The sequence below is a fragment of the Peromyscus leucopus genome, chromosome 19 (assembly GCF_004664715.2).
Source record: "Peromyscus leucopus breed LL Stock chromosome 19, UCI_PerLeu_2.1, whole genome shotgun sequence".
Taxonomy (NCBI): domain Eukaryota; kingdom Metazoa; phylum Chordata; class Mammalia; order Rodentia; family Cricetidae; genus Peromyscus; species Peromyscus leucopus.
Window position 1 is genome coordinate 18,203,304 of NC_051079.1, and position 25,096 is coordinate 18,228,399.

General features: G+C 37.1%; 1 long non-coding RNA gene across 1 annotated transcript in view; it reads left to right on the top strand.

Annotated features, from left to right (window-relative positions):
- The first annotated feature begins 23,966 nt into the window (after positions 1-23,966).
- LOC114691663 overlaps positions 23,967-25,096 on the top strand; it is a 33,496-nt gene continuing 32,366 nt past the window's right edge. The window contains exon 1 of the long non-coding RNA XR_003734248.2: positions 23,967-24,049. This is a non-coding gene — a long non-coding RNA (uncharacterized LOC114691663). The remainder of the gene's footprint in view (positions 24,050-25,096) is intronic.

The following is a 25,096-nucleotide window of genomic DNA, read 5'->3' on the forward strand; positions in this document are numbered from 1 at the left end:
GCCTTGTGTACTTGTAAGCACTCACTGGTAAAAAGGTATTTTCTTCTCTGCAACCCTGTTGTCTGAGTCATCCTTTTCTTAGTCTGAGTCTTCTCTTCATTTGTGTTTTAATGCCAGATAGATTATAAACTCAACCAGTTATATAAATGAGTTCATCAATTTATTAATTTAATAATGAAGTAATAATAAGCACGTAAAGTGCTAGTCAGACAACTGAGCGAACCTTTAGCTCTTTGTGCTCTCTTGTGCAGCAGACATCAAAGAATCAGCTGGAAAGCAGAGATGGTGAGACTAAATGAAGAAACACAGGGAACTGCTTTTTTAACAGAGCAATGTTTGTGGTGCTAAGAAAGAGAGAAGCCCTAAAGTGCCAACAAGCATACAAAAGACAGACTTCCTGCATCTCTGTTTGTCTGCACTCACTGCTGGGACAATTGTCTATGTAGGAACTCATGCAGAAGACCCTCAGATATATCAACAGAAAAATAAATAAATAAATACTCCGTACGCTCCAGCATGAAAGTCAAATGGAATACAGGATCAACTCACTTCCTCCCCTTTCCACAAATGCACTATAAAGAGGAAAGACAAGAATCGGAAAAAGACACGAAAAAAGAAACATTACCACAGATACAAATATTCCCAAGATGTAAATGAATATGGAGGACAAATACTTTATGACCAACCCTATGGTCAACTATGCTATGAAGCAATGCTGCTGCAAGCGTAAAAACATGAAAGAATATTATTGCATAATAAAGATTTGAGGATGATCGTTAGGTGAAAAAAACTCATTTAAGAAGCAAATGGAGTAAAAAAAATAAAACAGAAATGGAGATGGCATAGAAGGAACCATGAATAATATTTAGTCAGGTCAATAGGACATATAATGAAAACACAATATAAAATTAAAATAAAGGAAAGTCTTTAGAAGGATTAAGCTGAGTGGAAATTAAGGTTTATACTGTAAGAAATCAAAGTCTATAAAAGAAAAAAATAAATCATAGAAATCTAATTTTTTAAAAGGTAACTCAAAAAGACTCACTTAAGATTTCCAAAAGAAATTATTTTTCACCATTAACCTATACCCTAGAAGACACAGGATGAATAAGTCTAAAATGATTTGTAATAAAGGTACTGTGCTTTAAAAAAAATTCCTCAGAGAACCATGAGCAATAATCAATTCACTTATAAAAGGGAGGAGAAATAAGCAACACACAAGGCCACTGCATCATCACCATGGCAACATTCAACAGCAAGGACAGCTGGGCAACACCTACAAATTACTTGAGGATAGAAACTGACCTATGTATTTTATCTCTAGATCAGGTGTCAGTCAATTATTATATCAACTGACAAGTGGTTTTCAGCATGCAAGAACCTAGGAAAGATTTTCCTATGTGAACTTGTGAAAATTTGACTTCTCATCAGAGTTAATCAAAATAAGAGTCAGGACTCTCCAGCTAAGGCATTGGCAGGTGCTGAGTCTAGATTAAACTGTGACAAGAGCAGATATGACCCAAGGTCACAGGTCAAGGCAGGAACAGTAACTCTGCAAATACAGAACTCACACAAGCAGTTTAAACTGGGGAAGAACATGTGTTTGAAAGACAAATTTCTAATCATTTGACTTCTCATCCAATTTAAAGTGTAAAGGTAGGCATTAATGAAAAAATAAGACACGTGTGTGGATGAGGAGCAATGATAATTCTAGACTCCCAGCAACTGCCTGGGAGTTGCTTTGTTTTTGTCTGTGTACACATGTGACTGAGGGTACACTGATCTGTTCTTGTAAATGTGGAGGCCAGAAGTTGACCTAAAGTGGCTTGCTGTCCCTCTCTACTTTTGAGTCAGGGTCTTTTCCTCAGCCTCGAGCTTAGTTTTGGCTAGAGTAGCTGTCATTCGAAACACAGGGATTACAGTCAGACTTAAAAATGTTTTAAAAGTTTAGAGAACAGGAACTGAAACACTCTTAATAAAGACACGAATGTAATAGTTACCACTAGAATAAAAGTGAAAACAGGAAGAGGACTGCTGAGATGGCTCTATGGGTGAGGGTGATGGGCACATACCAAGTCTGACAATCTAAGTGTGATCCTCAAGCTCCACACCCTAGAAGAAGAGATCAGACCCATGCAAGTTGCCCTCTGATATCAATATCTATACTGTGGTGCATGCCTTCTCTCCCATTAAATATAGTTAGATAAATAGATAGGTAGAGATGATAGATAGATAGATAGATAGATAGATAGATAGATAGATATGATAGATAGATATGATAGATAGATAGATATGATAGATAGATAGATAGATGATAGATAGATAGATTTTTTTTAAAATAAAACCTTTTCTAAATACTACATGAAATCCTAAACTTAAAACAACCCCTTTCTGACCAGTGTGATAAGCTCAAAACATTCCAGGTAGTGGTGGTACATGCCTTTAATCCCCGCACTTCGGAGACAGAGGCAGATGGAGCTCTGAGTTTGAGGCTAGCCTGGTCTACAGAGTGAATTCCAGGACAGCTAGTGCTACATTGAGAAACCCTGTCTCAAAAACAAACAAACAAACACATATATGTATATTATATAGAGGAACAAACAGATGACTTCTCGGCCTTCTGGCTAATATGATATGCAAGAAAGAAGCATATAAAATGTAAAAATAGTATAATGATGAGATATTATGACATAACTGGTCTGATCAAATGATCAATTGTTTCAATCAACAAATATGAGTAGATTTGTTTCTAATAAAATATCAAAGCAAGAATTTTCTCACAAAACACATACTTGTGTGTTTTACAATTAAAAGAAAGAGGAAGAAATTCAGAAACATGAAAAATCACTAGATAGAGGCATACAGTGGAAAAGGAAATCAAACCATGCTAGTACCTGACAAAGAAGTGTCCAAACTCAGTAGCCTTAAACATTCAGCAGAAAACACTTTGCAACACCGAATTCCACAATTCACAATAGATAAGTGGCTCATGAAAATGCACAGATGAATAATGCAGTAACCACCTTCAGGATCCAAGGAACTTAGGGACCCATGAAAAATGCGGTCACAGGATGCTGAAAACAGAGAGAATAAGAGGCAGCAGCTGACCAACTGGTGCATGCAAATGGAAGATCAAAACACACTAAGATGTGGTTCACTTAGTAGTACACTAGACCTTGGTTTTGATCCCCAACATGGCATATACCAGATGTGGTGGCACCTGTCTCTAATCCCAGAACTCAGAAGGCAGAGGCAAGGGGATCATAAATTTAAAGTCAACCATGACTCCACAGAGAACTGAAGGCCAGCCTAAACTACATAAGACCAGACACCATACCAAAAGATTAACACAAGAAATGTCTTTTATACAAGGATTTGTACTCAACTTGATGTCCTGGCAATACTGACTATACAGGTCTCTTTCCTCTATCTAAGGCATCATCCCTAAAACTGTCCATAATCTGGGATATAAAGAAAGCATTAGTAATTTTAAACAGATAGAAATACAAAAGTCACTGGGATCTAAATTCACAAAAAGAGAAATCATCCACAGCAGAGAAATATATCAAGCACAAAGAACAAACAAACAAACAAACAAAAAACTCCAAATGTTGTGGAAATTAAAGTCTTCTCTTAATCCTGTGACCAAGGGACAGGGACAATATAAAACAGCAACCTTTCCTAAAAATGACAATGAGAGTAACAGAGGTCATAGCTTGTGGCACATACTGAAATCATGGAAAAGTGCACAGTATTAGCACTTCCATTAGTAAATTTGAGAATGTAGAGTATGTCAAAGTTTCCTAGCTCAGAAGACTAGAGGAAGAACACACACACAATACACACATACATACCACATACATGCCATGTACATAACACACATACAGTAATACACATTACATAACACATTCACTCTCACACACACATACAAGCAAAACACACACACTACTATACACACACACCCCACATACACAATATACATACCATAAACACACACTGCTTTACACACACACACATACACACACACCCAAAACACACACACCACACTTACTATATACACATACTACACTTACCACATACCATACACACACACAGACACACACACACACAAACTACATGCCACACATATACACACAAACACATCGCTAATACACAGACATAAACTAAACACATACCACACACATACACCACACCACACACACACATACACAAAACACATAACACACACACACACAGAGACAAGCCACATCACACACATACACAATATAATAGAAATGAGTGGAGGATAGCGAAATAGAAATGGAGCAGAGGATAATTCAAAATCTTACTCTACTTTAGAAAAAAATATTAAATAGATAAAAGTTCAGGTAATTTAATCAAAAAACAAAGGAAGAGGAATCAAAACATACAAAATAAGGCATGATAAGAGGAAAATGGCTTTTATAATAGGTAGACTTTAATTTATATGGGTAGATATCATAAATATTTTGTCATGAAATTGAAAAGTCAGATGTAATGATGGCCTGAAGAATTCAACTATGAACTGACAAAGGAGTTTTAAAGCCAAGAGAGGTGGTATTAACTACCAGAATATCTTTCAAGGTTTTAGAATGTGAGCTTTCAATGTTTTAGCATGCTTTATGAAATAATATGTAAATTTATATTAGTCAAGTCTAATACACACGCAGGGGAGTCCTGTCATCAATCTCATCCTATGCTCCAGTCTGAACATCTATTCAATACTTTCTGATGTTACTGTCCACACTTATGTTACCTCTTCATTGGCTGCACAGGGAGATGAATGAACATGTCCATGGTGGTGATGAACCTTGGAAGAATGGATGGACTCATCCTGCAACACACATAGCATTAGTGACCTCTTCTGTGAAAGTTCCTACAGGCAGCTTGTTGAGCCCAAATCAGGCTTCTTGTTTTGTCTGCTCTAAAAGTGGTGACAGGCCACTGTGTCCTGAAAAAGGGACTCCCACTGGTAAAGAAGGACATTCAAATCAATAATGTGCCCTCAGGGTAGGTGTCCCAGGAAGGCCTCAAGAGGTGGCATGACTTTGACATCTGAGTATTGGTATATTTCCATGTTCATCTGCACACAGTGGACCAATTACCATTTTTAATGACACTGTTTTATACTGAAGGTCATTAATATTTGATGAAAAGCTATTGGCCAAAATGTAGTGAATATTTGAATATAGCTGATAATTATCAGACCATTCCTAATATTTACTGAACACTTCAGAGTGCTAGACACTCTAAATTATCTGTTTGTGTTATTCAGTCTTCACAATAGCTTCATTAGGAAACTAAAGCATAATGTAGCTATTTCATGGTTTTGAGTGGCTAGTATGTCTTAATCTAAAAGGATATTCATAACTAGTGTAATTAATTTTTCAGTTTAGTCCTTTCTTACTAGTAGTTCCCCCAACATTTCAAATTATCATAATTTTTATGAAATTCAGGAAGAATTTGCCTGGAGCTTTGTTCACAGTGAGTAAACACTTACCCTGGAGTCACTGGTACATTTCCTGAAGGTTCCTAACTTGGCAAGGAGCAACCTCATGTCCAACAGCACAATCCTGATTATACTATCTTCTAGTATGAAAGACATCACACCTAAAGATTTTAAATACAGATAAAGCACTCAAATTACTTTATTGTTTGAGAATGTCATACATGCCAATAAAGAGTTTTGATAAAATCTACTCAATGTATGTGTCAAATTCCTTCCCACCTCAGCCTACCCTACCCCACCTTTCTCTCCCAACTTCGTGTGATCTTATTTTCTTTTAAGTCCACAGAGTCCAGCTAGCATTTCTTGTGTACTCTCTGTGTGGGACCATATGCTGAAGCATTAGTAGCCTCTGGGGGCCCACAACTCTGAAGAAACCTGACTCTCCCTCCCCAAATAGAAAGATAAGTATTCAGTATAGAAAGACTGGACAATAAGGCCTTCTCAGCTCTTAGTCTAAGGGTGTGGAGAGAACGAAGGCTCCCCAACCACAAGTTTATTAATGTTTGTGATTCTGAGTAAGTGGTGAACTGGAGAGAAAAAAAAAGGCTGCATGATTAATAAGTATGATAGAAAAGTCATGAAGGATGTATAAATTGCTTAGTGTGTGGTATTTATTAATTCTATTTTTTATTTTTATCACCTTGTAGGTTGTCATTATACACAGAAATACCTTATGTTTGCAAAAAATATACATCGTACTTCATTAATATCTTGTTTATAATTCACCAGTATTCAGACAATCTCTGTTGCCTACCTTCTCTATGTACATACCTTCCATTTTTTGGTCTGTGCACAAACATTATCACATTTTACGGATTTGTATGTAAATGCATATGGCAAAGCTTTATATAAAGATCACTATGTGTGCATATATGCATATTATTTTGTAAAACATGTTCTCTGCTTGTAGCCTAGAGGAAGCACAAAATCCTACACATTAAGTTGAAGCACACATGTTAGGGCAGACAAGAATTTTTCACTGGTGTTTTGGTCTTAATATATTGGGAGACAAAAAATATATATACATGGCCCTAGAGATATACTAAGGCAAGTTGAATGAGAGATGAAAACCATATGGATATCAAATGTTTTGATTTTGAAGTGATGTGTTTGAATAAAGACACAAAGGTTGATGATAAATTGACCAACTATAGCATAAAGGGAAAGTCTGGCATTTTTCATGTGATGTGGTCATTACATAAACATCTTTCTGATACTTACTTATTTCCTCTCTATCATGGAAATTTCCATTTTGCCTGGCACTGAATTATAAACAAACCAATGTCTATGATGTTGTTTACAGTACTCAATATAAGAGTGAGCTTAAATAGATCTACATCTAAGAAACCAATACTATATGTTACCAGATTCTTTCAAAATCCCAGCAAAGCTGGAGAAAATGTGAAAATCCTAACTAGCAAGAGGTTTTGCTCTGAATCTGAAAACTTCCCAGGGAATTATGATCTTATTTGAGTTCCACTAAGTTCAACAGTTCACAAATACTTCACCCCATGGATTTGTTCACCTTCAGGCACAAAACATGAGAGTTCCTGGTATATAGCTACATTTCCAGCAGCAGTATGGGGATCCTTTCCTTAGCACAACCTCAGTGTATATAAACTCTCTCCTTTAGCTCTTCTATTCCAAGAATGTTCATTTCTATGGGTGCAGTAACAGAAAACAATAGGAAGCCCTCAATTTTTATTTTTTTTCTCTTTGTCCACAGACATTTGTTTAAGAATCAGTGGTGTGGGATAGCAAGAGAAAGTTCTGTCTCAGAAGAAACTGGGTTGTGACTGGGGTTCTGCAAGGTCAAGAAGCTCCCTGAGCCAATGCTGCTGGCCTGAAATCACAAGACCACACTATAAGGTATGAGAATTGCAATCAGCAGTGACAAACCTTTCTGGAAATGGCAAATGAGTAGGACTTCTAAAACGGATGAGTCACCTTTTCTAAGGTAAAATGGCATTGACAAAAGGAAAAAAAAACACACATGTCTGTGTTTGATAGAAGCTAATCATTCAGTTGGAATTTCATTAGTTTTACATATTAATGTGTAATATAATTGTTAAATTTTTCAGCCATTTAATGATGTCAAATGTTCTAAAGCTCTGGATGTGTCCTACCAAAATGAACATTGGGCTACATATGGTCTGAATGTTGAGTGTATGATATTTTATCTAGGTAGAAGTCTTATTTGTTAAAAGGACATATGATATTTTATCTGCTACAATGAGAGAGAGAAAGAGGAAGAGAAAGGGGGAGAGGAAAGAGAGAGAGAGAGACAGAGAGAGAGGAGAGACAGAGACTGACAGAAACAGTTTGACTGTATATCTATATCTATTATATCTATATCTATATATCTGTATATATATATATATATCTATATATCTGTATATATATATATATATATATATATATATATATATATATATATATCATCAAAGTAATAAAATCACAAGGGAGTTCCAGACAGTATTTTGCAATCTGTGCCCTGAATTGCCCTGCCAAAGTTGAGATTTCTCTCATCCTACAGCAGGAGCTGTTGGAGCAGAGTGTCTATGTGCTTGGACACTTCGTTTCTTGTGTGTTTTAGCTCCCAGCAATGTGAGGACATTGCATCTGGGGGAAGATGCTTCAGTGTGACACCTGTTACTCATCTTTAGTATCATTTCCTCCTGACTTTATTAAACATCTAATTAGATCAGTCTTCTCCGTGATGGGATTGAGTTTTCTTCCATCCACATGTAAATGGACCAAACAAATTCTATTTGGAGAAAGACTTCTTCAATGTTTTCAGTGACTTTTTTTTACCCTATCATTTCAGAGGAAAAATCAGTGTGTGCCCAGGGCTCTGTGGTCCAGACAGAACTGGCCCATAGCTTGTGTGAAATTTCTTTGAAGTCTTCCGTTTTATCTCAGAAATTCATGCATATCTTGCATTTTATTCCATAATATATTGATATTTGTTATAATATAAAAAATGTTTAAATTACTTCTCAGTTCACTTTCTCAAATTTTTATGCTGAAAATTGAAAGCCCCAGGAAGCTGGCCTCTGTTTATTCTTCTGGTTCAGGGATGAAGAGTGATTGAAATTCATGTGGGCTCACAGGATTTGAGACATTTAAATGGAGCAGAAATCAGTATTTCTCACTAGCAGGGCACATGCAAGAGAGGCCAAAATCCATGTGTGCCATACACTTTTAGACTGCCTCTTGCCACGTGGCATATCTGTGTAGGCAACACAAAGGTAATTTATGAGTTTCTTCCATAATTGTTGTATGATTTTTCCCTTGAACCTCATCTTCCTCATTGGATTGTCCTCGGTATTAAAATCAAGTTGGCACTAGGGAACATATATCTTTAATTTTACCAATAAATCTTCATATATATTGCAATGTGTTGAAAGAGTTCTTAAAAGCAACTCTACCCAGTCCATATACAATGGTATAGATCTTTCACTCCTCATGTGCATTCTTACTTGGAAATTCATACTAAGGTTTATAAGTTTTTGTCACTACTTACTTAGTATCTGGGATAGTTAAAACATTTGATTAATTGGCTAAAGTTGAAACCAGGTTTCCTGTTTTCATTTGTTTCGCTGTATAGCTCTGACTGCCTGGAACTCTTTAGACCAGGCTCACCTTGAACTCATAGAGATCCATCTGCCCCTGCCTCCCAAGTGCTGGAATTAAAGGCATGTGCCACCCACTGCCTGACTGGAGTAATCCCGAAATAACTGAAGTTCAGTAACTGAAACAAACAAACAAACAAACAAATAAACAAAAAACGCTATTAATTCCATCACCAGGGTTATTTTTACAGATTGAGGTTTTCATTATCCTCTGTCTCCTCGTCTTCTCTCTCTCTCTCTCTCTCTCTCTCTCTCTCTCTCTCTCTCTCTCTCTTTCTGTGTGTACGTGTCTGAGCAGTGTGTATATGTGTGTGCATTTGGAAGTGTGTGTCTGTAGAAAGACCTTAAAGGTTTGGAAGCAAACTTTGTTTTGTTTTCTGTAAGTACATTGCTTTAAAACTGTTTATACAAATGTTTCATCTTTAATTTATATGAAAGTCTGTCATTTCTGTACTAGACTAGCCTGGACAGCTTGACATGGACATCATTTTGGATGAATACTGGAAATGAGAGCAAAGGCAGGCAAATCAAACTGAGTCCCTAGTGGTCCCTTTCAATAGCAGAATCCCTTCTCTCCTCTCTGCAAAGTATTGTTTGACTGATGACTTTTAGGCAGAGTAGAATTTAGGGCAGGAGGGGGCTGTACATCATTAGTTGAATAGACTATTGTGCTTAACAACATGAAAACAACCACACATATTACAAATTGTAGCACCAACTTCTTGTTTGTAAAATTACCAGTTATATTTGTATGTTCGGTGGCTTTCCTGTCTTTCTTAGGTCAAATCTGTTCATTAGAGTAAAATACCCATACAAAAAAGAGGGAGACAAAACATGTCGTTTCTTAGTCTGTTGTCCTGCAGGCCTCAATACATTGGAAATTCATTTGTCTTTCAATTAGATAAAGGTATACCTTAGAATTATTTCTACGTGACTTTTCCTTTCTTGACCTTTGACTTCTGTTTGTGAGCTTTGGCTTTTTCTGTTTAACCATCGATGCTCTGTCCATTCATGATGCCAACCCCTCTTCATCTCCTTGTCTTCCATAGTTGCTTGTCTGTGGTGAACATCATGTTATGTCACAAACTTCTCCACTCCACTTTCCAGATCTACTGTTCTTGGGCTAGAGAGATGGCTCAAATGTTAAAAGCCAGGCTCACTACCAAAATGTCAAAATGTATTGTTTTTGCTATTGCAAGACTTGATGACTTGTGGCTCATTGCTGAAGGATATTTTTCTAGAAATTTCCATGGCCATAAACAGTCTTCTTACTAAAACTCTCTGTCTGTTCCAAGGATATCAGGCGTATCAGGATATCACTTAATGGGTGGGTGTGAGATTTTCAACTGTGATCCTCTTGGAAGGCCCCTTTTCCTCTCTAGATGTTCCTGTAGAATTATCCAGTTTATCATTCTGTCCAATTCTACCTTTCTATCTCACAGACGTAGATTAGAAAAAAAAAATGTGCATTAAAAAGCCCCACGGGCAAATTTTCACTTAAGAAGACTTCTTCCTAAGCACTATTCACCCACCAAGAGTGGTCTAATTTCTTATTATCATTTCCATAATCCTCCCAGACTTTTCCTTGGTGAATAAAATAGGATGCATAGAGACTCAGACTTTGGCTGCCCACCCCTCTTGCTCAGTGAACCACAAATTTAAAAAAATTGGCTATGGAATTGTCTGTGCTCACATAGTTTTGTCTTGTTTGGTTTTATAGAATTGTTATCAGAATTTGGAGATAGAGTGAACCATTTTATTCTCTGTGGGATAGAAGTGTGGGATGTGTATGAGCCTCCTTCTTTACAGGAACACAGCACTTAATAGCAATGTGTGGGGTGGGGGAGGTCAAAATGCCACACCAGCACAGTATCACATTAGAGAGTTAGAATTTACTCAGTGTAGGATTGTCAACTATTGTCTTATGAGATCTCTCTGATGTCTATAGGAGCTAATCTGTATAGTTAATTGATAACTAGGGACTGTAGCCTTGCATTCTTAAATACTTAAGAGTGACACCAATCTTTTCCACTAATATTTGACACTTTTTACTTGCCTAGGGGGTACAACATTGGAGATTTTCACTGTATAACATCATTTACATAACAAGCTAAGAAGTCACTAAGAGTAGTCTTCTGGAAAACATAAGCATTTCAACAGAACATTTAAAGACAAGTAATGGCACCTGGAAAGATCCTGGACCTTGGGACCCACAGAGAGGAAAATGATCTAGTATTCTGTAACTCCTGATTAACGCAACTCTACCAGGCCAATGTGCTATGATAAGGCTTTGGGCATGGGAATATTAAAAAAGGAATCAATCTTTAGATTAGTAATCTTGAAAAACTTTGGGATATTTACTTCAGCAAATGTATGCTAACTGTCATAAACTTTCATAGAACCACTTTTTATAGGAACAGATAAAATCGTTAACACATACCCAGGATCCTTGAAACATGGCCTCTCCATCAGTTTTAATTTAGGACTGAAAAATGAATCAAATTCAGAAATAGACAAAGGATTGTGGCTATTTTTTAAAACATTAGTAGCTGACCTCTGCTTTCTGACAAGCCGCTATTGGTATTCTCATTTGCATAAATTGAAAATTATATTTCTTAGCAGCCTATACACCAATTATGAGCTTCTAGCTTATCGGCCACTGTCTCAGCCACCTTGCTATTCTTACTGCGAATATCATTCTCTGTGACTGCTATGCCTATACAACATCTTTTTTTTCTTTTCCTTGGAAAGCGCCTAATCACTGGTATGTGCCTCAGTTTCATTTATGAGACAACTTTAATGTATTATCAATTTTATCAAACCAAGAATGCATCTACTTACATGTTTGCCCAGACCAACTTTTATGATAATACTGGTATTATTCCTTTGATTTACTTCAGACCAACACTGCTTTACTACTGACATGCAAATTATATGTTAATTTTATTCTTGCCTTTAGATCTGACACGAAGAGCTTGAATGTTTTATGGACTGTGTTTGTTCTTCCAAATGCCCATCTGTACCTGAGCAGGGTTTTCAAAACAGGTGAGGCAATGCCCTCAGAATTAGATATTTCTAATAAATAATTTATCACTCAGAACTTGATCATTTTGGCCCTGGTCCTAATTATAAGCATTTTCCTGACAATTTATAGAGGCTTGAAAACAATCAAAATTCCCTTCAGTTACTTTTGACAGTTGCTTATAACTATTTCTACTTTATTGATGAAGAACTATTGTCTAACTCTGCCTTTTAGCTTTAAAATGAAATTAATTAAAGCTTAGAGTTAAGATTTTTTTTTGTTGCACCACATTTTATTTTGGCATTTTTAATTTTTTGATGTTAAAATATAATCACAACATTTCCCACTTCTATTTCCTCCCTCCAAATCTTGCCATATACCCCTCCTTGCTTTCCTTCAACTTCGTGGCTTCTTTTTTCATTAATTATTACCGCATGCATATGTAATATTCTTACACATATCCATTCCTAAATATAACCTGCTGAGTCTGTATGATGTTACCTCCATGTATGTTTCCAGGATTGACCATTCAGCACAGGACAACAAATTGGTATATTCTTCCCTGAGGAGGACAATCTCTTCTGCTCCCAGCATTGCTCAGTTGTGTGTAGTGCTTTGTGTAGGGCTGGAACTGCATGTACTTTTCCCTATCTACTTTGGAGTCATCCTTGCTCAGCTCATATTTAGGAATTCGTGATAGTGAGACTCTGTGGGTGTAGCTTCTGACATTACCCAGAGATATAATCTCACAACAAATTCCCTGATCCTCTGGCTCTTCAAATCTTCTGCCCCTTCTTTTGCAATATTCTCTGAGCTTTAGATGTGAGATTGTTTTTGCTGATGTATCCATTGGAACTGGACTCTGTAGCTCTGCGGTTTGATTGGTTGTTGTTTTCTGTAATGGTCTCTATCTCTTGCACAGAGTAGTTTTCTTGATGGGTGATAAAGGCTGCAATTATCTGTGGGTATAAGCAAAATGTTTATATTGTTGTTAGGGATTATGATAATTTAGCTCATCTCTGGTTGTAGGGTATACTTCAATAACCATGGCTTCACTAACGTTGAGTATTTGACTGCTTTCTAGTACCAAGGATGGTTTTCCTCTTGTTAAGTGGTTCTGGACTCCAATTAGAAGGCTATTGGTTACTCCCCAGGTATGTGTGCCACTACTGACACAAAGAGTTACAGTATGATCCTGGTCTTTGATGTGATTCATAAACATTACCATATAGGGCTCTTGGTTGCCTCCCTCCTTTGGAAGCTAGTATAGTGCCTTCTTGTATCATGAAAGAGAGTCCTTGGGGATAGACATTGATGTCAATTACAGCTCAGATGCCTCTGGGCCATGTGCCTGATGTACATGATGCCTTCAGCAATAGGAACTTACGCTACATGTCTAGGATGTAACCAAGGGTGAAAGACTTATATTTTGTTAGTCTTTTGACAACCCTGCCCCAGAATTCAAAAGAGAGATTCTCATGTCTGGTTTGGCCCATTTCTGAAGTGGTCTTTGACTCTCAGAAGGAGTGCTGTGAACAGACTTTTCTGTCCCACCAGCCACTCCCCAAATAACCACACAGAAATTTATATTAATTATAAATTCTCAGCCAATAGCTTAGACTTGTTATTAACTAGTTTTTACACTTAAACTAGGCTATATTTCTTATCTACGTTTACATAGCTCATAGCTTGTTACCTCATTTTTTACGTCTTGCTTCCTCTGCATCTTGCTCACAACTCTCAGACTCCACCCTTCTTCTTCCTAGCATTCTCTCTACCTCAAAAATCCTGCCTAGCTATCAGCCGATCAACTTTTTATTAACAAGAGCAACACATATTTACAGTGTACAAATTGATCCCATAGCAGAGTACTGTCTCCCCAGATTGTACAAGTTCATTAAAACTTTATTTTTATATTTATATACAAAATAAAGTATATTGTGGAATATTTTAGGAAAATAGTTAATAGTGTGATTCCTTGAGGCTTTTTCAGACATTGATATCATTTTATTCTCTTCCTACCTTATTTTGTGTTTACACCCTCTCCTGAAATAGTCACTCATTTTCCCACTTCCTCTATCAAGTAGTTTGCATCCTGCTATTCCCCTTTACCCTCCCTCCTACTACTTTCATCTTCATTTCCCTCCCTCCCCCTCCCTAAAGAGTCTCCCTTACCGATTTTTCTGCTCTACAGCTTCTCCTTTATCTCCTAGTCCTGACATTCTGTCTTTTCAATTCATTCCACTTGTAAGGCTTTCCTTTAAGTTTTCTGTTATGCTGCTGGGTTTTTGAATCCCACCTTCATTTCAGCTTGAGCCCTCTTTAATTTTTCTATATAATGATTGCATTCTGTCTTCAAGCCTTGGATTGTCTTGGTCATTTCCATGAGTTTTTTGCTTGCATTTTCTTGGGCATCATTCAGGTGTTTATTGTCAAGTTCTTTCTCCTTTATGCCATTGAACTACTTCTTTGTATATTCATTTGGAGAGAAGATACTAGCTCAATCTTTCATATTATTTATATTCTTGCCATGAGATATGGACATATGGACTTCCCCTGTTACTTCTGAGTTTGCTATGGAGAACAGGCTGGAGAATAAAGATAAAGAGAATATTTTTGTTTGCTCAGGTTTAGAGGTTTGAAGTGGCTTGAGTGGAATTAGGGGACTGGGCTGATATGTGGGATGTGTTTCCTATTCTAAGCCTAGAGTAAGCAGGTAGATCTGTCTAGGTATATAGATCGGATATGTTATGGCAAAGTCGTGTGATGGGATAGGTAGGGAGGATCGTGACCCAGGCTTAGAACTCCTTTGCCTTGAAAGTACAGAAGGCCAGCCTAGGCTAGTGTACTGGTTGTGGGACTCAGACTAAATCTGGTGGCTTGTAGAAAAGGGATGGATGGGGAGGTCAAAGATCCTTATGAGGCTAAAACCTGGTGGAGGACATGAGAAGTTTGGGTACCTAGTGGAGTGGTGGAGGGGATCTAGAAAGGACCTGTGTGTAATAACAGATAGGGTGGGTTCTGAAGGAGACCTAGATCTTTACCTCCATATGGTGGTGTGTGTGGGGGTTGTTATTCAGACAAAACAGACAATAGATATGGAGTTCAGGCTAAATTTGTCAGATTTCAGGAAAATGAGGAGGGATCATCAGTGGTATTCACCAGGCTAGACCTAGAAGAGGACTACAGGATAACTCCAGTTATCATGTAGAAATGTTTAAATCTAACAAAGCATTAATTGACTTAAAAATAACCACACATGTAGGCACAAGAATTTTTAATAAAATAAATGCTTTTAAACTCATCTTTTTAAAATTAACCAACTTTTTTTTGTTTTGTTTTGTTTTGTTTTGTTTTTTCGAGACAGGGTTTCTCTGTGTAGCTTTGCACCTTTCCTGGAGCTCACTTGGTAGCTCAGGCTGGCCTCGAACTCACAGAGATCCGCCTGGCTCCGCCTCCCGGGTGCTGGGATTAAAGGCATGCGCCAACACGCCCGGCTATTTTTTTTTTTTTTTTGAAATTAACCAACTTTTATGTAAAACTTTCATGACTATGCACTATTCCATCCCTTTTAGGGGTAAAGATCAACAAATCCATACATATTGGTTAACATGGTAAAAATAGTTAATAAGAGTACTAGATTCCAAAACCAAGCCTGTCTTTCTCTAAAATTTACTTATTTTTCCATTCATTCTGCCCTACTATGAATGCTTTGTTATTCATAATATATATATATATATGTATATATATATAATGAAAAAAACAACAAAAATATTATCAGAGTCCTGTGAAACTTCTAGATCATATTTGTGCCTTTTGGCAATTTAGACTTCATCCAAGCAAAATTAAAATGTCAGTCATTTTCAAGGTTACTCTTCACTGGAGATATTTGTCATTGTCATGGACTCTTTAACCTGGAGAAGATTCCAGTACTGAAACATAAAGTTATCTTCAAAGATAGATATCCTGGACTAAGGTAAAGGAACTAAGGACCAGGCAAGGGAAGACTCCAGGGGGTGAAATACAGAAACATTAGCACCATAGTGACAAAGGCCCAGTGGCACTGAAAGGAAAAAGAAAACTCATATCTGCTCCTCTTCATTTACTTCGGTTCAGCAAGAGAGGACATGAGGCCACACCTGGGCAATGGTAAATGTGAAACAGATTAATACAGTTAATAGATCTTTGGGAATCACTACTGTAGAAGCTCTGTAAATCAAATACTAATGTTAGACAGGAGAGGGAAGAATTTAATGACAAATAACCATGCCAATGTTTGGACTATAGAGGATGCATAGAGTCTAATAGCTTGAGCAGATCAGCTCAAGAGCAAACCGAGCCCAATTTTCTCATGAACTAGACGAGGAGTCATCAGAGTAACAATGGCTCATCTTCTCCTATTATCAGGACATGTCTTTAAGCCACACCCCTAGCTCATGTACTAAGTATTGCTTTGCAATGGACCTAATAAAGAGGTGGTAGAATAAACTAGCATGAAAGAGAACTTCAATGTTCTTCTAAAATATCCCTTTCCATTTAAGAAAACTGACTGAATAACTAGCAGGGACAGAAGAACCCACACCAAGGTGATTATTTTGCATATTAAAAAAAAACCTTGTGTATAAAATGAGATATGCCTATCAACACTCTCCATCATTCACAATCCTTAATGTGTATTATGCATGCTGCCAGTTCAATGTGGAAAACTCACACTTTTTAGTCCACTTAGTATTTCATAACATAAATGAAATGTTTGCATTATGTATAGCTCATAAATGTGGCAGACTCAGTAGAAATAAAGTCACAGTCACATTTGTAACCATTGATAACCAACATTAAGTATATATCCCTGGGTATCTCTACAATCTCACCTCTGTGACTAATTTTTGTGTGAATTGCTAAGTCAGCATGCAAATATTTTTGTCTGTTCCGAAAGAGTCTCCAGATTTTACAGCCAAGAGTTTGTAAGTTGTGCACCCACCAATGAAATTGGAAAGGTTCAGGAGTCTCCACCACCAAATGACCTCTGTGACTGTTGATGCTCTGATTAGCAGCCGTTGAAGGAATCAGTTCTCTGTTTTGTTAGTGTTTAAGAGTGCCGGAATCTCAGAATCTCAACACATTTCCAAATCTTTAATACCCTTTTTGTTTGCTTGTTTGTTTTTCAAGAATTTCTCTGTGTATCCCTGGCTCTCCTGGAACTTGCTCTGTAGACCAGGATGTCCTTGAACTCTAAGATCCACCTGGCTCTGCCTCCCAAGTGCTGGGATTAAACATGTGCACCACCACTGCCATCTCTTTAATGTCATGTCCATGTTAACTCACCTTTCTAATTATTTTTGTCTCTGTTTTGAACATTTCTCTAATGAATTTGTAAAGGTTCAGAAAGCAGTCTTTCTTTAGCCCTTTAGGTATATATATAGTATATGATATATAGGTATACAGATAGATAAATATAGAGGTATAGAGATAGATAAATATAGAGATAGATATAGATATAACTATGATACTTAAGTAGATTATATTTGTATCATGTCATAAATGTCTAAATATCAGTAAATTTAATCTCTTGTTACTACAATATCAATGAATTAAAGTAATCATCTAGTAGCATGTATATTTCTTTAGTATAAATTATCTGAAAGAGATGAAAGGCAGAGGTTGCGCTGCCAAACTCTTGGACAATTACACATGAAATTTATCAGAGTGGGAGAGGATCAATGGAATTAGATGTGTTGTGTTGTTCTGTTTTGTTGTACTTTTTCTTTTGTTTATCTACAGGTTCTTTAATATGGATTTCTTGATCGTTCTTTTGTTTTTATATTTTTAATGTTTGTTTGTTTGTTTGTGCTAACCTGTTTCAGGCTAATGCATTCTCAGCCCCATGCTCCTCTTTGTTTTTTTTTTTTTGCACAGCTGTGTGACTTTTGTAACACTCATGGCCACTCTCTGCAGAAGAACTGTATCTAGAGGTACTTAAAAATATGTTGGTCGAATGCAACTTGATGCATTTTTGCACCTATAGATTTAATTTTTGTGGTCAGTAGGAGTCCATGTTTAGTGTACCTGTCTCTCAATTTTTAACCAAAATTGTGTCAGGGCCCAAATTCCCAACCCAACATTTCACGGAGTGAAACTGTGTCTCCCTCCAAGGTTTTTGCATCCACACTGGGCTGGCTATTAACATAAGGCTTGGGATGGAACTGAATTATCATCTCTTTTCTAACAGATTGATTTCCACTGGGTTTTATTTTCTGTTTGCTTGTTAATAGAAATGCCCACTGGCAGTGGCCTGAGATCAAAAGTATGACCTAACAGAATCTAAAAGTTCATGTTTAATTTTAAAATCAAACTCCCTTTAGATTCCTCCTATTGCCAAAATTCATCTGAGAAGCAGGAAATGTCATTTTCCTTCCACCTTCCAAAGCAGCCGAACAAAATTTAAATACATCTGGTTATAACAAACAAGCTGAAAAGTGCACCACAATCGGGACAAGCTTGTGCCCAGATCCAATTTCAATGACTGAGTTAGAAAGCCCTTGAAAAATGGGGCTCATGGCACAGTCCCTACTGGGGCATTATCTGAATGCTCTTTGGCAAGAAAGACTGAAGAAATAAGCAAGAGTGACATTTTCCCAAAACAAGTTAAATACCCCGATAGAGGCTAAGGAGAAATCACACACTCAAAGCCTCTCCCCGGCCAATGGAGTCGATCTGACAACTCCTCGGGTGTGACTTCCCTGGTTGACAAATCACAAGATATAATCTCTGGGGAGAATAAGAGGTTTTATGGGTATTAATGCCACAGTTCTTGGAGGCAAATCTATATGACTGTAGTAATGTAATTTTATTTCCTTCCTCATTTCTAATTTCCTCTCTAATCTGTAAACTGAGATTATTTGGAAGACAGATCCACACTGGTCATTCTTTTGTTTGTTTGTTTGTTTGTTTGTTTCAATTTTAGTTTAGGAGACAGGGTCTCACTGTGTAACTTCTGAAGCTCTCTATGTAGATATGATGACTTTGAACTCAGTGTTTTACTTCTTTCTGCTCATATGTGCTGGAATGGAAGGTATGGACACCATGTATGGCTTTGGGTTTCTTTTTTTTTGTTATAATATCTATTATACCTTGAGATCATTGTACAACTACATCAGTTCCTCTTTCCTTTTTCTCCATCCAAAGCTTCCTATGTATACCTTGCCTATCTTTCAGATTCATTACCTTTTTCTCTTCAATTGGTGTTGTGTATATATGTGTGTATTTATGTATGCATGTCTATGTGTGCACAAGCATTTATGTATATGTGTATGTATATATATGTGTGTATGTATATATGTGTGTATGTATGTATATGTGTATGTATATATGTTTACATATGTTTTTGTTCATAAATACAACCTGCTACTTCTGTGTATATGTGTATATGCATATGTTTTCAGGGCTGAACATTTGGTATTGGTTATCTACTAGCCATTCTTTTCCCTCAGAGCATCACTTGGTAATGGCTAAAAGATAGGTTGAATGTGGTTCCTGTTGAAGGGGTGGGTCCATTCTTGTCAGAACAGATCACACAATATATAAGACTAACAGTAAAAGGAAGTGCTTCCTAGAAGAATAAGCATGCATTTGCTCACACATAATTTATACCAAATTTTCATACCAGTATGGAAGATTCTTTAAAAGTGGACTGTGCACTTGGCACTCCATATACTAGAATAAAGCTCTGATGTAGCTCCAGTGGACAAGAAATGATTTAGCCTTGTCTGCAAAGTGAGTTCCAGGACAGCCAGGGCTACAGAGAAAGCCTATCCTTAAAACCAAAACAATATAACAACAAAAAAGAAATGATTTGCGGGGAAGGGGACTGCAGAGATGGCTCAGTCATTAAAAGCATGTACTACTCTTGCATGGGACCCAGGTTCAGCTTCCAGCACCAAAGTCTAACTGGTGATCCCAGTTCCAGGGGAAATCCTACGCATCTGGCCTCCATGGAGAGTCCTCACAAATGGACCCAGACACACAATATTAAAAATAAAATCAAATTTAAAAACTTTTAGATGAGCTGAACAAGAATGATATTAATACGCAGGGCAGTGGTGGTGTTCATCTTTAATCTCAGCACTAAAGAGGCAGGCAGATCCCTGTGGGTTCCAGGACAGCCTGGTCTACAGAGCTAGTTCTGGGACAGCCAAGGCAATATACAAAAAAACCCTGTCTTGAAAAAGCAAGAAAATTAATTAATTAATTAACAAACAAACGAATTTATTAAAATAAACGATGCTAATAGATATGCTGACTTGTAAAGCAGTGCAGATGGAGCTCAGCCCTATGCAGAAAACTACAGACATCTAAGAAAAGCTGAGGGTGGGAGCCATAGTTTTTCCCAGGGAAGAAGAGCACACCAACTATTTATCCAATACAAAATGGAAAGCCCTGAAACCATACATATGGGTAACATTATAGAGACTGAGAAGGTTATACTTAGGAATATATATGTATATACACACAGACACATGCATATTATACATATATTCTTATCAAGAATTTTTACAGCTATGATAAGCACCATGTTCATGGCATGTTTGGAAAGCAAGGTTTTATTTGACTTATACTTCCACATTGTAGTACATCATTGAAGGAAGTCAGGATAGGAACTCAAACAGGGCAGAAATCTGGAGGCAGAAGCAGATTCAGAGGCCATGGAGGAGTGCTGTTTACTGGCTTGCTCCTCATGGCTTGCTCAGGCTGCTTTCTCAAAACACCCAGGACCACCAGCCCAGGGATTTCCCCACCACCAATGGGCTTTACCCTCCCCCATTAATCACTAATTAAGAACATGTTCTACAGGCTTCTCTGCTTACAGACTGATCGTCTCAGGAGCATTTTCTCAGCTGAAGTTACTCTTCTTAGATGACAATACGTTGTGCCAAGTTAGTATAAAACTAACCAGTACATATATATGCATGTAATAACAATTAATGGAAAAAAGAAACCATGAATTTGAAGAAAAGGAGAGTATTTGGCATGGTTCTGAGAGACGAAAAGGAAGAAAGAACTAATGTAATTAATTATAGGCTCAAAAATAAAAAAAAGAACTTCATATTACTTTTAATTATGTGCACACACATTTGTGTGTGTGAGTACATCAGTAGAGTACAGGTTTCACTGGAGGCAATGGATACGCTCGAAGCTGGAGTTACAGACAATTGTGAATTTTCCAACATGGGTGCTGAGAACTGAATTTGGGTTCACTAGAAGAAAAGTAAGTGCTTTTACCCTCTGATTCTACTCTTCCCTGAAACCAAAACAAAAGTTGTGGTCACTTTTTCTGCAGGAAACTCAGAACCTGAGTATTTACTGGCTAAATTACGACAGTGAAAGTGCCGTTTGGGCTTAGTCTCTTTAGCTGTAAAATGGGTTGGAATATTGCTGTTTTATTTAATTATCTTACCCATTAAATCAGAACTCATTTACTAAGTATTAGTGAGAAGTTATCTTTCTTTAAGGCTCGGGTCTGTAATGAAACTTCTGTTTTGTTTGTATTGTTCCTTTTTCTTTTTCCTAACATATCTTACTCTTTCTCTTTCTCTGAATGTGTGTGTGTGTGTGTGTGTGTGTGTGTGTGTGTGTGTGTGTCTGTTTCTGTCTCTGTCTCTCTTCCTGTTTCCTCTTGATTTCATCACTATGTCTTCTTTTAACTTAAATCTGGTATTTTATATATGTGCTACAATGATTATTAGTAGATATTTATCTAATACAAAGTGTCTAATATTTTTAAGATTTATTTATTTTACTTTATGTGTATGTGTGTCTGTTTACGTGTATATACTTAGACCTTGTGCATTCCTGATGCTTATGGAGACCAGAGGAGGGTATTGAGTCCTCTTGAAATGGAGTTACAGATAGATGGCTGCTGTCAAATGGTTGCTGGGATCAAGAGCAGCACATGCTGGTAATTAAAGCTGTCTCCACTCCAAGCTTCTAATTTGTATTTATTTATCTTTGTCTATGTTTGCTTCAGCCAAGGCCATAGTGGACTATATGAAGTTTTCAGTGATCCCAGAAATGAATTCAGGATGTGATGTTCTTGTTTGTATCCATGTTTACTTAAAGTATCAGAAGTCCATCTTCATTGGCCCTGAGTATCTCAGGTATTAATTTGGCTTATACCATTCTCCCATGTATCTTCAATATTTGGTCCCTTTCTGTTCTAATCTCATCTGTAAATTGCCATCGTGGCTCATTTCTCTCACATCTTGGGCTAGAGACACTTGACTAGACCATGGTCCCCAATCCACAGTCCACCTGGTAAGAGCTGCTGCACAGAGCTCCCAAGCTCACCCTTACTGCTTGTTGCTTTATTTGATCCAACCCTACTTGTATTTCTGGCTTATTCATTTCCCTCCTTCAGTGTTGAGTGATTTCTCTCAATTCAAGGCTATTCTGACTCCTCGAACCTTCTCCACATTCTTTACCTTCTTTTCCTTTTCCAACATTCTTGTCTCTGAGTGGTCATCACTACAATGTAGAAGGTTCTGGTACTTTCTTGGAACCAATATCATTTAGCACAGCATAGTAAACACTTTGTATGGTCATTAGGACTTTGTGAGAAAATAAATAGAGCAGTTTCTCACTTGCTTGACATTGCATTAACTAAACCTGGTTTATTAAATGGCCTTCTGCACTATCCAGAAAAATATGTATAAAGGTCTTGGTGATGCCTTGCTATTGAGATTTTATATACGTATTTGGAATCAGTAAATGGAAACATTATTTTCAGCATATTTTTTTTATTATTATTATATACTGATCCTCAGTGAGAGGATATTCTGCTTGGGTATTGCATGAAAACATCCTTAATATGAACATGTAAAAGTAGCATGCACTGTGAACAAACTGCTCATTCCTGTACTCATACATACATCTGAAGCTTACAAGTGCAGAAGCTACAGGGTATTTTGTGTGTCAGAATTCTTTATCCCACCTTAGAAATACATTTAGAAAACAGGGGAGGTAAAAAGATGGATGGAGTGAAAGAAATAATGGGGCTCATTAAAATTCTACCACGATGCCCCTCCCTATTTGCTTACAACAAACCCATGTGGATATGTCATTAATGTCTCCAAATATTCTGTTCAGCAGAAGTAAAAGGATGGTTAATAGCGATAGTGATGGACCTACCAGACTAAAGGTCTAATGTACTTTTCCTCAGATTCCTAGTCCTGTCTTCCTGACTCTCCAATGATGTCTTGCTAACTCTTCATTCCTCATGTCCCCTCACCATTTCCACTTTCCTTTCTTCTGTAATTTCTTATGTTTTAAATATTTTAAAGTACTCAAAGCTTTACATTTACAGAAGAAAGAAGCAGAAACACTATGAACATTCACCCACTACATAAAATATTAAGAGGCAAGGAGTAGAGAACAAAAGGAGTTTCTTATGAATGAAAATGTAAACTCTGAGAACATTTGAGTAACAAATAGAGCATATGAAAACATAAATAATGATGGAGTGATGGACAAAGATTACAACGTGAGTAATGGTAGGAGTTGGGGAGTGAGAGAAAAATGAAACTTTTCATCTTGACTACAAGAGCTGTGTCTTTTCTCTGGAATTTAAAATAGAAGAGGAAGAATGTCTGCATGTATTCAGATCAAGAAACAAAGGCAGGTGAGATTTTGTAGAGCAGTTCCCTATTTAAAAGTTCAATTGGCGTGAGTCACTGGCACAGTCACAATGAGCCTTTGTACTTCCCGAATGGCTTTTGTTCAAAGATCTCGCAAGGCAAAGAGCTGCAAAGAATGCCTGTTCTCATTGTGGATGGAGGACAACTAAATCAGAAAAACGGAGGCAGAATAGAGGTAGGCTTCTGAATGCTTCATTATTTCATCTCTGTAACTTTTCTTTACATACTATTTAAATTCAAAGAATTGAAGTGCACGGTTCAATGAGCTTTGTTAAAATGATCTCATCCCTGTACCCTCACCTTATAAAGATAGAGAATATTGTTCTCATTCCAGGAATTTCCTGCCTGGGGTCAGGCTGCATGCTTCTCAAGAGGCAATTGCTAACTGGATTTTTCCTTTCATTATAAATTAATAAGAAAGGGTGTGGATTTGGGTGAGCGAGTAGTTGGGGAGGATCTAGGAGAGTTATAGGAAGGGTAGCCATAATGAGAATATATTATATGAAAAAAATTCCATTTTTCAATAAAAATAAATTAGTGTTGTCTGCATTAGAACTTAATATAAGGTTACTTACTGTATGTAATGCCTAGTCATGTTAATGGTTTCTTTCATTCACTATTGTTTTTATTTATCCTTACTTTTATGGAAAATTTAGACCTTACATATTCCATTGTCACCAACTTTTCCATCAGCATGAAACATGTTCAGGTATGAACAATAAGGGTGTGCACCAATCATCCTTTGGCTGTGCTGGGACCACATCCAAGATACCATGTTACATGGAGTTGTTTGCTCTTACTTGTGATTGCTTTCTTTCTTTTTGATGACCTTGCTGATCATGAAGATTACCACACAGATATCTTTACAGCATAGCTCAATTGAGATTTATAACTTTTATGAGCTTCTCATGATTAGTCTCAAGTTGTAGAATTAGAACAAACCAATAATAGGGCTCTAAACCAACTGTCATAGTATCAAGGAGTACAAGCTATCTTGGTTACCATTGTTGATGTGGACCCTCATCACCTGTCTGATGGAGTTGGTCTGGTCTCTCTACTGTAAAATTATTCTTTTCTCACTTCAGATTAATAGATTGAGATTATGCCACTCTTTTGGATACATGCTATTCCTCCGTTTTTGACTGGGCTTAAAAGCAGGATTCCATCATGTAATTGCAAACAGATTTGTTTATCCAGTCTGTAGTCAGAGACTGGTATTGCT